Source organism: Abrus precatorius, unplaced genomic scaffold, assembly GCF_003935025.1.
Source record: "Abrus precatorius isolate BTA unplaced genomic scaffold, Abrus_2018 Scaffold9, whole genome shotgun sequence".
Classification (NCBI taxonomy): Eukaryota; Viridiplantae; Streptophyta; class Magnoliopsida; order Fabales; family Fabaceae; genus Abrus; species Abrus precatorius.
Window position 1 is genome coordinate 261566 of NW_020874439.1, and position 14046 is coordinate 275611.

General features: G+C 32.0%; 1 non-coding gene across 1 annotated transcript; it reads left to right on the plus strand.

Annotated features, from left to right (window-relative positions):
• The first annotated feature begins 3713 nt into the window (after positions 1 to 3713).
• Positions 3714 to 3820, plus strand: LOC113851786. Its single transcript, XR_003502350.1, has one exon. It is a non-coding gene; the product is annotated as a small nucleolar RNA R71 (small nucleolar RNA).
• The last annotated feature ends 10226 nt before the right edge of the window (positions 3821 to 14046 follow it).

The following is a 14046-nucleotide window of genomic DNA, read 5'->3' on the forward strand; positions in this document are numbered from 1 at the left end:
ATATACTGATTAGCATCCTTAAAAAACTTCTTCTTCTGTTGCCATGTTAAATGTTCTGGGATGACATCGGAGGCTTTAAAATTGGCCATATCAGCAAACCATGGCCTTTCTGTGATAACCAATAGTTGTTCATCAGAAAAATTTTCTTGAATTTCCTCTGCTGCATAGGAAGATAAAGTCCCTTCCAGCCTTGATAGATGATCTGCAATCACATTATCTTTGCCTTTCTTATCATAAATTTCCAGATCAAACTCCTGCAACAGTAAAATCCAACAAATTAGTCTTGGTTTAGACTCTTTCTTTGAAAACAAAAATTTTAGAGCAACATGATCTGTGTGAATAATCACTTTGGACCCTATGAGATATGATCTAAATTTTTCCAAAGCAAAAACCACTGCAAGTAATTCTTTCTCTGTTGTAGCATAACGAATTTTTGCCTCATTCAAACTCTACTTGTATAATAAATTGTGTAAAAAATTCTGCCTACTTTCTATCCTAACACTGCACCTACTGCAAAATCACTTGAATTACACATAATTTCAAAAGGGATGTTCCAATTAGGAGCTGTTATAACAGGTGAAGTGATCAATTTCCTCTTAACAACATTAAAAGCATTTAGGCAGTTTTCATCAAAGATAAAAATAGTGTCTTTATTTAAAAGTGAGCAGAGAGGTTTGACAATTTTAGAAAAATCCTGAATAAATCTACGGTAAAGCCAGCATGACCCAATAAACTCCTTATTCCTTTGACATTAGTTGGCAGTGGCAAATTCTCTATTACTTCCACTTTTGCCCTATCAACCTCAATACCCCTTGCAGAGATTTTATGTCCTAGTACTATGCCTTCTTGCACCATGAAATGACAGTTCTCCCAGTTGAGAACTAGGCTGGTCTCAATACACCTCTGCAAAACACAAGACAAATTAGTCAAACACAAATCAAAAGAGTGTCCAAAAACAGAAAAATTGTCCATGAAAACTTCTATGGACTTTTCAATCATATCAGCAAAAATGGCAAGCATGCACTGCTGAAATGTAGCGGAAGCGTTGCACAACCCAAACGACATTCTTCGGTATGCAAAAACACCGAAGGGAAAAGTGAATGAGGTCTTCTCTTAATCTTTCGGGCTAACCACAATCTAGTTGTACCCGGAATAGCCATCTAGAAAGCAATAAAACTATTAGCCAGCTAGCCTTTCGAGCATCTAGTCTATGTATGGCAATGAAAAATGGTCCTTGCGAGTAGCTTGATTTAGCCTTTGGTAGTCAATACACATCCTCCACCCTGTCATAGTCCGAGTGGGGATGAGTTCATCATTATCATTCTTGACCACTGTCATGCCTCCCTTCTTAGGCACTATTTGCATTGGGCTTACCCACTCGCTGTCCGAAATGGGATAAATCATCTCGGCTGCTAGAAGTTTTAGTGCTTTTTTTTTCACGACCTCTTTCATTGCTAGATTCAGTCTCCTTTGTGGCTGCATAATTGGTGTAAATTTCTCCTCCATTTTAATCTTGTGCATGCAGAGAATGGGACTGATTCCTTACAAGTCTGCAATAGACCATCCGATGGCTGCCTTATGCTCTTTCAAAACTCTTAATAATTTTTCTTCATTCAGTTGAGAGAGTTTGCTGCTAATTATCATTGGGTAAGTCTTCTTTTCCCCTAAAAATACATATTTTAAGTGTGGGGGCACGGGTTTTAGTTCTAGTTGTTGTGCATCTCCTGAATTTGACTCTTCTAGACTTTTAGCATTTGTATTTTTCTGCAACTCAGGCTGAGCATCTAGCTGCTGCACGATTTCTTGCAACTCTGCATCACTTTCTCCTCATTATTCATGACAACATTGACTAGAGCTTTCTTCAATGGATCTGCATAACTTTCCTGCATCAAACCTCTTGCTGCCACTAAGGAATCAACCATGTCTATGCGAAAACAATTGTCATTGTCATTCGGGTGCTGCATTGCCTCAAACACTTTAAAAGTCATGTTCTCATCATGCACCCTCAACATTAATTGACCTTATTGCACATCAATTAATGCTCTTCCAGTAGCTAGAAAAGGTCTTCCAAGAATCATAGGCACTTCGGAGTCTTCATCCATGTCTAAGACAACAAAGTCTGCTGGAAAGATTAACTTATCCACCTTTATCAACACATCCTCCAATATACCATAAGGATATTTAATGGATCGATCAGCCAATTGTAGAGCCATCCTTGTATCTTTGACTTTTCCAGTTCCTAATTTCCTCAAGATGGAGAAAGGCATCAAGTTGATGCTGGCCCCTAAGTCACATAGGGCCTTTCTAATGGTCACATTCCCTATAGTGCAGGGAATTGTGAAGCTGCCTGGACCTTTTAATTTTGGAGGTAATTTCCTCTGTAAAATTGCACTACATTCTTCAGTCAATGCTATTGTAGCATCCTCCTTTAATTTTTTTTCTTCTTTGAAAGTAGATCCTTCATGAATTTAGCATAAAGAGGCATCCGCTCTAGTGCTTCTGCAAACAGAATATTGATGTGCAACTTTCTGAAAATATCCAAAAATTTGGAAAATTGATCTTCTTTGCCCTTGTTCTTCTAGAGGTGTGGGTATGGCAACTTGACATAGGGAGGAGGGATTTGAGGCTTGCAAGAGTCCTCCAAAATTTGCTTCTTGGATCTGTTCCAATAAGCTTCATCCACCACCAATTTCTGTCTTAGTGGATCATTCTCTTCTACTTTCTCATTTTCACTCTCCACTTCTTCCTCTTTAATTATGAATTCGGGTTACTGCTATATTGCTTTTTCTTCATGTGCAGAACTTGAACTCTCCCCTTTTTCAAGTGGCTTTTGCTTGATTTGTGGCTCCACCACTTTCCCACTCCTTGTGGTGATTGCTTAACAGAACTCTTTTGGATTTTCAACCGTATTCCCTGAAAATGAGCCTTGAGCTAGTTCATTTATTTTCTTTATAATTTGCCCCATTTGGTTCTCCAAATTCTTCATGGAAGCTTCTTGATTTGCCATCCTTGTGCTTGCATCCTGCATAAACAAATTTATGGTTTGAGTTAATTGCACAAGTGCTTTTTCGAGAGTTGATACTTGATCATGTGCAGGCTGGTTTTACTGCTGAATTGCTCTAGGATTTTGAAAATTTTGCTGCTGCCATTGTCCTTGTTGATGGTTTTGCCTTGGTACTATTGGAGGATAATGAGATGGGTTTGGTGGCCTGGCATTGAAGTTTGAATTCGGTCTGAACTACTGCTGTTGAGGTGGATGAACAGGTTTCTGTTGAAAGTTCTATTGTTGCCACTGCGATTCCGAATTGAAATTTTGCTGCCTTGACATGTTATTCATGAAGTTCACATGTTGAGCCCCTTATTCATCATAATGGTCTTCATTAAACTCCTCTTGGTTGGAAGTACCAACAAACTGCACTTGTTTAGTGCCTTCCGTCTTCATATTTTCAAGCTTAGAATTTAGGGAATTTAATTGCTGAGACATCAATTTGTTTTGGGTCAGCAGTGCGTCCAATGTGTTCAATTCCAGCACACTCCTCTTTATTGTACTTTTGTCTCTGTGGTTGTAGTTGTTAGATGCCATTACCTCAATAAGTTCACTAGCTTCTGTAGGAGTCTTCAAGGAAAGTGATCCTCCAGCAGCTGCATCTACCATAGTCTTGGTAGCCACATTCAGTCCATCATCAAATGTCTTTATTTGCAACCAATCAGGTAGTTCATGATAAGGACAACTTCTTAAAAGCTCCTTAAATCTCTCCCAAGCCTCTTAAAGTGTTTCATCTTCTCTTTGAGAGAAACCCATAATCTCTTGTCTTAGCTTGGTGGTTCTAGAGGCTGGAAAATACTTGGTTATAAATTTAATCTCTACGTCTTCCCAAGTGGTGATACTTCCTTCTGGTTGAGACAATAGCCAGCTCTTTGCTTTATCTCTCAGTGAAAATAGGAAGAGCGATAATCGAACTACCTCATCACCAACCCCATTCATCCTCACCATTTTGCAAATGGCTAAGAAGTTTTGGATGTGGGTGTGAGGGTCTTCTGAAGGATGTCCTACAAACTGTTCTTGTTGTACCACCCTCATCAAATTTGGTCTAATCTCGAAGTTGTTTGCTTGAATTGGGGGGGGAGGGTCTCACAATGCTGGTGGGATTTCCTCTTGGTCTTGCATGAGCATAATCATTAAGAGTCCTCCTTTTGATGCTATCATTCTCAGCCATGGTTGGAGATCTTTCTTCTTTTTGTGATCTTTTTCCTTTGTCTTTTTCTTAAAATTTATAATCGGCTGGTCAAGGTCAGGAGATGAGTCACTACTTTTGATTTTCTCCTTGCCTCGCATCAACCATTACAGCTACTGTACTTAAGTTCCTGTCACAAACCTGAAACACAACAAACGTTATTAACCCAATCTAACATATTCTCATTACCGTTTATATTAACAATCATTATCCCCGGCAACGACACCAGAAACTTGATAAACTTTTTGGCAAGTGCACCAAATAGTTCAAGTTACAAAAGATTATCGTCCACAGGGATAAGTGTTAAGTATCAAACCACAAGAATATTATTAATTGGGTCACCAAAAACAGGGTATATATAGTAGTACGAAATTAAACACAGCAGAATTGTAAAATTGAAAGTAAAGGTGCTGGAATTACAATTAATAAATGGATAAAAGTAAAACTTTATACAGAAAATAATTAACATGACTGCAGAATGTAAATAACTCAAGTAGAGAAAATGAGATTTTTTGCAAAGATTAATAAATGTTGAGTTTAGAATCCTTTATCCCTTTCCCCTTGCTTAAAATATGCGTGTAACTCAAAATATAGCCAATCTAATGGTTAGGTTGTCTAAATTATCCAAGTTCAATCCCTTGGTAATTAGTTCTAAAATGACTTTTAATCTCTTAATCCCTTAGGTAAACCAAAAACGTTCAACATTAAGGATAAGACCCATATGACTACATTATTATAAATTTCTATTCCTAGACAATTCATAATAAGCATTTTAACCCCAGTCCAAGAAAGTCCACAACTTTCCAGCAATGAACTCCTTTTCATCAACCTCATTCACGTAGAACAGCGAGGCATTAAGTTCAGAATTAAAAAGTTAGATTAAAGCTTCTAGCTTGAGTCACATACAATGCTTAGTTCATTGTAATGGGTAAAGGTATAAGTTCATCTTTACTCTACCCCAAGAGATTTAACAAGACATAATGAAAATGACACGAAACAAACTAAAATATATTGAAAAGATAAGAGTCATGTTCAGCAGATAAATTTACAGCAAATGGAAATGAAAAAGCTATTGTTCCATTACAAAGTAAAGAAGAACGAAGAAAGGATGTCCATATCTTTCATATAAATCCTAGTAATGAAAGGAAAGGAATGACCTAGCTAACATTCTCTGCAGAGGAATGTTTGAAAACCTAAAAATTCCATCTTGGAAAACGCAAAAAGACCAAAAATAAAAAGTTCCAAGATGCTGTCTTTTTCAGAAAATTCTGCTTTTATAGGCTCTGTCAGCATCGTGTCCCCACACTCGAAATTCCATGTTCCCACACTTGTGTCCTACAGCAGCTGCATTTTTTACTCTTTAAATCACAATTCCAAATTCCTTCTAATTCCTTCAAAAACGAAATGCCAAATATTAGAATATGTCTATTCAATAAATTTTCAACAATCACAATATTCCATTGAATTTTCTAATTAATTGCATTAACTAATAACTTCAATTCAATGAAACATGCTAAAAACCTTAAATTTTCTCTATGAGTCATGACTCATCACAGATGCTTCTAGCAAGGTTCTATGAGTAGTTTTACATCAGAAAGGAAGACTAGTGGTGTTTCTGAGTCAAACTTCGTTAGAGAGTGCATAATTAAAATTAGTTTAAGAATAGGAAAATCATGGCAATCGTAATGACAACCCAGAAATGGCAGCATTACCTAATGGACAAGCATTTATAGTACATATAGATCAAAGAAACCTCATGTTTCTTAATAATTAGAGGTTATGGGGCGAGGAGCAATTTAAGTGGACTTCTAAACTGATTGACCTAGACTTTGAGATCAAGTACAAACCAGGATTTGACAATGGTGTGGCAAATGCCTTATCTAGGAGGATGTTATACTCAACTTTATCCGTTATACAATTTTTAAACATAGGAGATTGGATGGAGGAAGTACATAACAATGACAAACTCAAGGCCATAATACATAATTTATTACAGGATTCTAATACACACCCGTGATTTTCTTTTCATAACAAGAAATTACTATATAAGGGAAAATTGGTCTTACCTAAAGGGTCAATTAGAACTTCATTATTACTGGTTAAGTTTCACAATTCTGCGACAGGGGAACACTCGAGATTTTTCAGAACATATAAACGCATTATTGTTTTGATATATTGGGAAGGAATGAGGAATGATAAACACATGTTTGTGGCAGCTTGTGAAGTTTTTCAACATAATAAGTTTCAAGTTTTATTGTTAGCTGCACAAGTATGACTTGATATTTTAATGAATTTTATAGAGGGACTTCCAAGGGAACAAGGAAAAGACAACATCCTTGTAAAAGTTGATTGGCTTACAAAGTATGCTCATTTCCTTCCTTTGAGTCATCCTCTCACAGCCAAGGCTAAGATTTTTCTAAAAGAGGTAGTTTGCCTACATGGTTTCCCCACTACTATCGCTTCTAACAAAGATGGATTATTCTTTGGTAATTTTTGGACAGAATTATTCTGGTTAGTTGGCACTAAGTTGAAATTTAGTTAAACTTATAACTCTCAATCAGATGGACAAATAGATGTTGTTAACCATTACTTAGAGACATATTTATAATGCTTGAGAAGGGGAAAACTGAAATAGTCGCCACAGTGATTAAGCTAGGCTAAATTATAGTTTAACAACAGTTACAACAAATTTACTAAATATACCCTGTTTAAAGCTCTCTATGAATATGATTCTCCTCATCTTCTTAGAGGAACTATTGTGTCATTTGTTGTTGAAGAAGTCAATCAATTGATACTAGAGCATAATTCTATCCTACATGATTTGAAAAGAAACCTTCTTAAAGCCCAAGACCAAATGTAAACTTATGCCAATAAACATAGAAGGGAAGTACAATACATTGTTAGGGACTATGTTTATCTTAGGTTGCAACTTTACATATCTCCTTGAATTTGAAGTAACATTGGAGCCGGTTGTCACTGTCTAGAAACATTTTCCTTAATTTCACCTTGAGGATAAGGTGAAATCATTTTGGAGGTGGGAGGGGGGGTATTATTAGACCTCTAATTAGGAAGGTGTATGTAAGGAGAAAGAAAGGTGAGCCAACCCCGAATTAGCAATAGAATAACTAACAACTAACCCTAATACAAAAGTCATAATCAGAGAATAAATAAGAGAAAGAGAGGGAAGTGAGGGACATCTTGGTTAATCACTTAGATTGAACTAGGAGAGATCAGACTCTTGCATACCTGATAGGGATTGTTACATGATTTGTTGTAAAGCATTATACACTAGTGTGAGAGTATCAATTCCTTAACAATAGTCATTTCTCAATAATACACGATCCTTTCCTGAATCTTCTCTCTTTCCTTTTTCTTTTCTATTTTAATTCCTTTGATTCAGGTCTATCAATTTATTATATATGAAAAAAAATCCAAGCAAATCTCTAATTTCCTTAATTATGAGTTTTAGTTTATGACAATTTTGGTCAATAGTTTGCATCAAATGAATGTAAACTAAGAATTCATCTCAACATTCATATTTTTAAATTGAAAATTCTTAATCAACCTAAAACTCCATAAAAAAAACTCTTAAGTTCAGCCATTATAGTATAGCATTAGAAGGACCTAAATTTGACACAAAACTAACTAAGTATTCTCCTTTAGCACCCCTAAGAATGTGCATGGATTGGATTTCTAAAAACCTAATCTAGATCCGTTTAAAATCTAATTATATGGATTGGATTATCAACCAATCCATTTTAATTTTTTTAAAAATCAATTTAAATTTAGTTTTAAAATTTAGATTTGATTTCAAATCAGTTTTAAATCTAGTAAAAATATACTATAAATATTTTTTATATTATTATTAAATTGTTATGTTAACAAATATTTAACTTTTATAATAACTAATATAACATTATATTTGTGTATATACATATATTGTTAAGTATCAACATTTTATTAAAGATAAAATATGAGTACAAAGAGTACTGTATCTCATTACATCTCTTAAAAGAATTAACAATACTTGTCAAGAGAATATTTACATATATTTTAACTTATTAATATTATATTTTTATTTTTAATAAATAAATATTTAGATATATTTTACTTTTTATCATCTATCCATCACACAAACTAATTATTTGGATTGAATTTTAAACTATTTTATTTTAGTTTTAAATTTCATTTTTGTTGAAACTAGTTTTAAATTTAGTTTTATATTGAATTAGTTTTAAATCTAATTTTAAATTTAATTTTTAATATAAAATTAATTTTCAATACATTTGTGAATTTTATTTTAAGGTAAAACTAATTTGTTATATGAAACGTTACATTAAATTAGTACGTTTTAAAATTTTTTTAGCAATATTTATTAATTATATTATATTATATAGAAGTTTATAAAATATTTATTATTATTTTTAACTTATTTTTAATAAATAGAGTTGATGATGAAAGTTTAAATTAAAACCTATAAAAATAAAAATTAATAATATAAATAATAATAAAATTATTATGTTATAATATTTTAAAAATTAAAAAATAAACATCAATATAAAAATAATAGTAATAATTAATTTAAAATATTATTTAAAATATTTAATTTTAATTATAAGAATTAAGATTAATAAAAAATATTAATGATAAAACGTAGTTACGATAAAATTTTATAAGCTAATATAGTGAAAGATTTGGTAAATAAAGATATAAGATAATATCTTTATATATGTGAATTTTGATAAATAAATTAAATCCAATTTTAAAAGGTGAATTTAGATACTAAACTGGTTACATAAATATAATTAATAAAAAATCAATTTAATATAAATTTAAATTTTTAAAACTAATTTAATATTAGATATGGATTGGACTTATAAAACTAGATTTTTTTGTCCAGTCCTATCCACCACAAGGCAACAATCCCTTCATGCATATTAACTAAATCATTCACATTCATTTTCAACTTGTCTTTTTGTTAGAAAGATTCTAAGAAATAATACATTCTTGCTTATCATATTTAAACACTAAATTATGAGAAGAAACATAATAAATAATAGGGTTTTGCTATCTCAGCCCTAAGGGCTGAGGTTAAGCATTTATGCTGTCAACAATTACCAACCTAGTTCTTATTGATAGCCACTAACAATTAATTAACCCAATTTCACGTAATTAAAAATGTTTCTATCTCACTATATTCATTAATTCTCCCACTTTCGTACTTTCACTTTGTCCCTAATACCCTTTTGAGTTATTGTGACGTTGCTCTTCCCTCCAAAATCCAGACCTTGTACAGCCATAGTTGTAAACGACTTTTAGTTTTCTTTGTGTGCAGAAATTTTTTTCTGCTGTCATTACCTTTACATCTATTCTCTGTTAACAGCTTTTATCAATTTTATATACTGTAGGTTATTTTTGCTTTTGCTCTCCATTATTCTACAAAGAAAAGATGCAAATTACTTTCCTTGAAGGTAAACCTTTTCCTTAAATCATAAAGCTAATTAGTTCTGTGCCTAAGATCTGTTTCTATTATTGCTCAATTTTTTTAATTTTTTTATATCATTTAGTCGTTACACATTTTACCCATTGTAGGCTCTTTTTGTTGTTGCTCTCAATTGTTCTACACAGGAAAACTATCATTTACTTTCTTTGAAGGTAAACCTTTAAGAAGCTCACAATATTATATTAAAATTATTCCTTTGTTACACGTTAATACTATTTTTCTATGTAGTACTCAACCTACAATTTTTTACCCTCTATTTTTACACGTAAATTCATGTCATTTTCTATTTTTTTTCTTCTCTGAAATTCTTGGATTTTTGTCTTCTAGTGTTTACTGGTTTGTTAGTAGAATAATGGGTTTATTTTTATAAAATTACATTTACTTGCATTTACAACTTTCGTCGATGACTAATTTGGACTTGAACATGTCTCTAATTGAGGAGAAAGATGATGAACCTTTTATTAGCCAAACATTTGACAGTCAAGGAAAGGCTATTGTTGAGGAGGAAAACAATGAACCTTTCATTAGCCTAACCTTTGGTAGTCAAGACGAGGCTATTGTTTTCTATAACAATTATGCCAATCAACATGGCTTTGTGGGTTGCAAAGATCGATCTGAGACAAAATATGGCAAGACTGTGAGACGTGATTTATGTTGTCATCATCAAGGTAAAACTGCTTTGAAAGTAATTGACCCATCAAAGCAACAGAGAAATAAGGGATCTTCAAGATGTAATTGCAAGGCTCATATGCGCATTACTTTGAAAAGAGGTGTTGATATATTTCCAGAAGAATGTCATGTTACAAAGTTTGTCAAAGAGCACAATTATGATTTATTGTTATCTGAAGAAATGTGTTTTCACCTAGCAAATCGGTATATCACTCTTGATGATGAAAAGAAAATTTTATTATATAAGGAAGTAGGATCATCAATGAGACAAATTACAAGAGGTATGGAGCTTTATAAAAATGTTAAACATGGTGATCTTTCATTTATTGATAGGAATGTTCGTAATCTTTTTGCTGAAGTTAAAAAATCACTTGGAGCTGATGATGCCATGAGTCTTATTCAATATATGAAAGTTAAAAAGGAAGAAAATAGAATGTTTCAGTATACATTTACTTTGGATGAAGAAAGGAGGTTAGAACACTTATTTTGGTCTCATGCTGAAAGTTTTGATTTTTGTTGGTATGGACAACCATGGGAAGACAATTTTAATGCACTTCTTTGAAATGAGACAATGTCTACATTCAAGTGGTTATGAAGGTATGAATTTAAAAAATATATATATTTTCATACTATGTTGAGATTTTTTTTTTAAAAAAATATTTTTGGTGCATTGAAAACAATACTTATTTAGGTAATATGTGTACTTATTAACTCAATTTTTTTCTATTTAGTATGTAAAACAGAACATTGTTAAAATGATGAAGAAATCACCAAAAACTGTCATCAGAGATCAAGATCCTTGGATGTCTGAAGCAATTGCAAAGGAAATGCCAACTACAAAGCACAACTTTTGTATATGGCATATAACCTCAAAATTTAATTGTTAGTTTGTAGCTCTTCTTCGCAATGACTACCCAAAATGATTTACTGATTTTTATATGTTATATAAGATGAACTCTCTTGAAGAGTTTGAGCACAATTGACCTTTAATTATTGAGAAATATAACTCGCAAAATAATAAACATGTGCAAGATTTGCACAAAATTAGACATTTTTGGGCACCAGCTTATCTTTGTGATTACTTTTTTGGAGGGATGATAACCATAGGAAGATCAGAAAGTTTGAATGCATTCATGAAGAGATTTGTTTCTTCTCATACATGCTTGAAAGATTTTGTGAAGCAGGTTAGTATTTTTTAATCAATACTACCATATTTTGTTATATTTTATTTAATTAATTTATTAAAATAATAAAAAAATTATTTTTTGGGTTAACAATCATTATTTTCCATGTGTTCTTATTTAGGTAGACATTGCTGTTGAAGAATTTTGCCATGGAAGTTCATATAACAATTTGTTAGCTACACTTAGATCTACTTCCTTGAAATCAAAGTCCCTATTTGAAGAACAAGCTCTAAGAGTCTTCACACCATTTGCTTTCAAAAAATTTCAAGAAGAATTTGAAAGAACAAGTCAATATTCACTTATTCATGTTGAAGGCAATGAGTTTATCCTAAAGCATTTTGAAGGGGGAAATGGTAGAAATAATAAAGTCTTTTGCGATGGAAATATAGCACTATGCAGTTGCAAGAATTTTGAATTTTGGGGCATACTTTGTCGTCACATATTGAGGGTTTTTTTTCACCAAGATTGTTTCAAGATTCCACCCTTTTATTTACCATTGCGATGGAGTTCTAGTGCATTACAAATGAGTACTTGTGGTAACCAAGAAGTACTACCAAGGGATGCAATAATTATGATGGAACAAGAACCTTCTCTTGAAGACAATGAATCCTTAGTTGGAGAAAATATATTGTGCCCCCAAAATCAACAACAAAAGGTCGCCCAGAGAAGAAGTGTGACAGGAGTGGAAAAGAATTGGCTAAGAAGCAAACTAAATGTTGTTCTATACGTAAAGAGCGTTGTCACACCAAGCCCACATGTCCCAGCAAAGAAAACACTAGTGTCTTGAATGAGGTCATTGAAGGTCCTTCCAATGACTCACAAAAGAAAGCAAAAAAAGTGAGTGATTTAGGACTGAATCTAATCTTTACCCTGAAGTTTTAGGTAATTCTTTATAATTTCAAATTTATTTATTTTCCATTTTTCTCTTTTTAATTAAAAGTTTTATTCAATTGGCAGATGGCCATATGTGGTTTCAAGGATGATTTGGAAGAATTAATTGAAGTATTTTTGGTGCTGTCATTGTAGAGTATATGATTTTGGACTTAAGAAAATTTCTGTTGATCTTGTGTGATGTTATTGATATTTCAACGATTAAGATGTACATGGTGTGATGTGTTTGGGTTTTTACTTTGATATTCGGAGTATAGTTCTGTGCCTAACTAGTTATACCATAATTGATTAAAATATATATAGTATTCACTTCTGGATTAACGACAAAAAGAACCTTTAGTATAAAATTGATAAAAACTGTTAACAGAGAACAGAGTAAATGTAATGACAGCAAAAATAAAAAGTTATACACACAAAGAAAACTAAAAGTTGTTTACAACTATGGCCATAATACTTCTGGATTATGGAGGGAAGAGCAACATCATAATAACTCAAAAGGGTATAAGGGACAAAGTGAAAGTACGAAAGTGGGAGAATTAATGAATATAGTATGAGAAAAACATTTTTAATTACATGGAATTGGGTTAATTATTTGTTAGTGGCTATTAATAAGAACTAGGTTGGTAATTGTTGACAACATAAATGCTTAATCTCAGTCCTAGCTCACCTAGACAAAAAAGAAGTACTTCAAACTTTATAAAAAATTAGTTGAGACCAGAATTTAGAAACATCACAATTTCGCAAAACATGAATCATAGACTCAAGCTAGATTACACGGATTACAAATATCAATTTGAACAAATCCTCTAATCATTCTTTCTTCATTTGTAAGATAGCATACCATGCCATACCTTCTAAAGGAAAGTTTTAATTTTCTGAGGCCTTGACCAATTCCAAATTGTCTTAAAAATCTTATTCTAATTTTTAAAATTATTCACAGTATGATCAATCATTTCATAGACAAATTTGATGGAAAAAATATCACTAAGATCAAGGAACTGATTCACAAAATCAAAATTAACATTAATAAAGGGAGAGATTATATTAACTATCAAATCATATTAATTTTGAGAAAGGCTTAATTTTTTTCCAATCCCACACCCCACAACAATTAAAATAAGAAATAGGAAAATCAATAAAATCAACAAAAATATTATAAGAAGCTAACATATAAAAGACAAGGAATACTAGGAATCTAATGATACTTTTAGAATTTAAATATTAATTCATCCTAACCTAGAACAATTCTTAAATAGTGAAATTCCAAGTTGTAAAGCATGCTTGATTTATGTTTTAAAAACAGTTTTCTGTTTTAACTACTTTTAAAACATAAATCAAACATGCTCTTAGAAACGTATTAGAAACGAATCAATTCCTTTAAATAATAGGAGAAAAATTTCTATCCCAATGATATTTAGCTTTGAGAACCTTAACCTATAAACTATTAGAAGAATTAATTAAATTTCAACTTAGCCTAACCATATATATATATATATATATATATATATATATATATATATATATATCTTTTTTTTTTTTCAAACTATGTAGATTTTTTTAATCC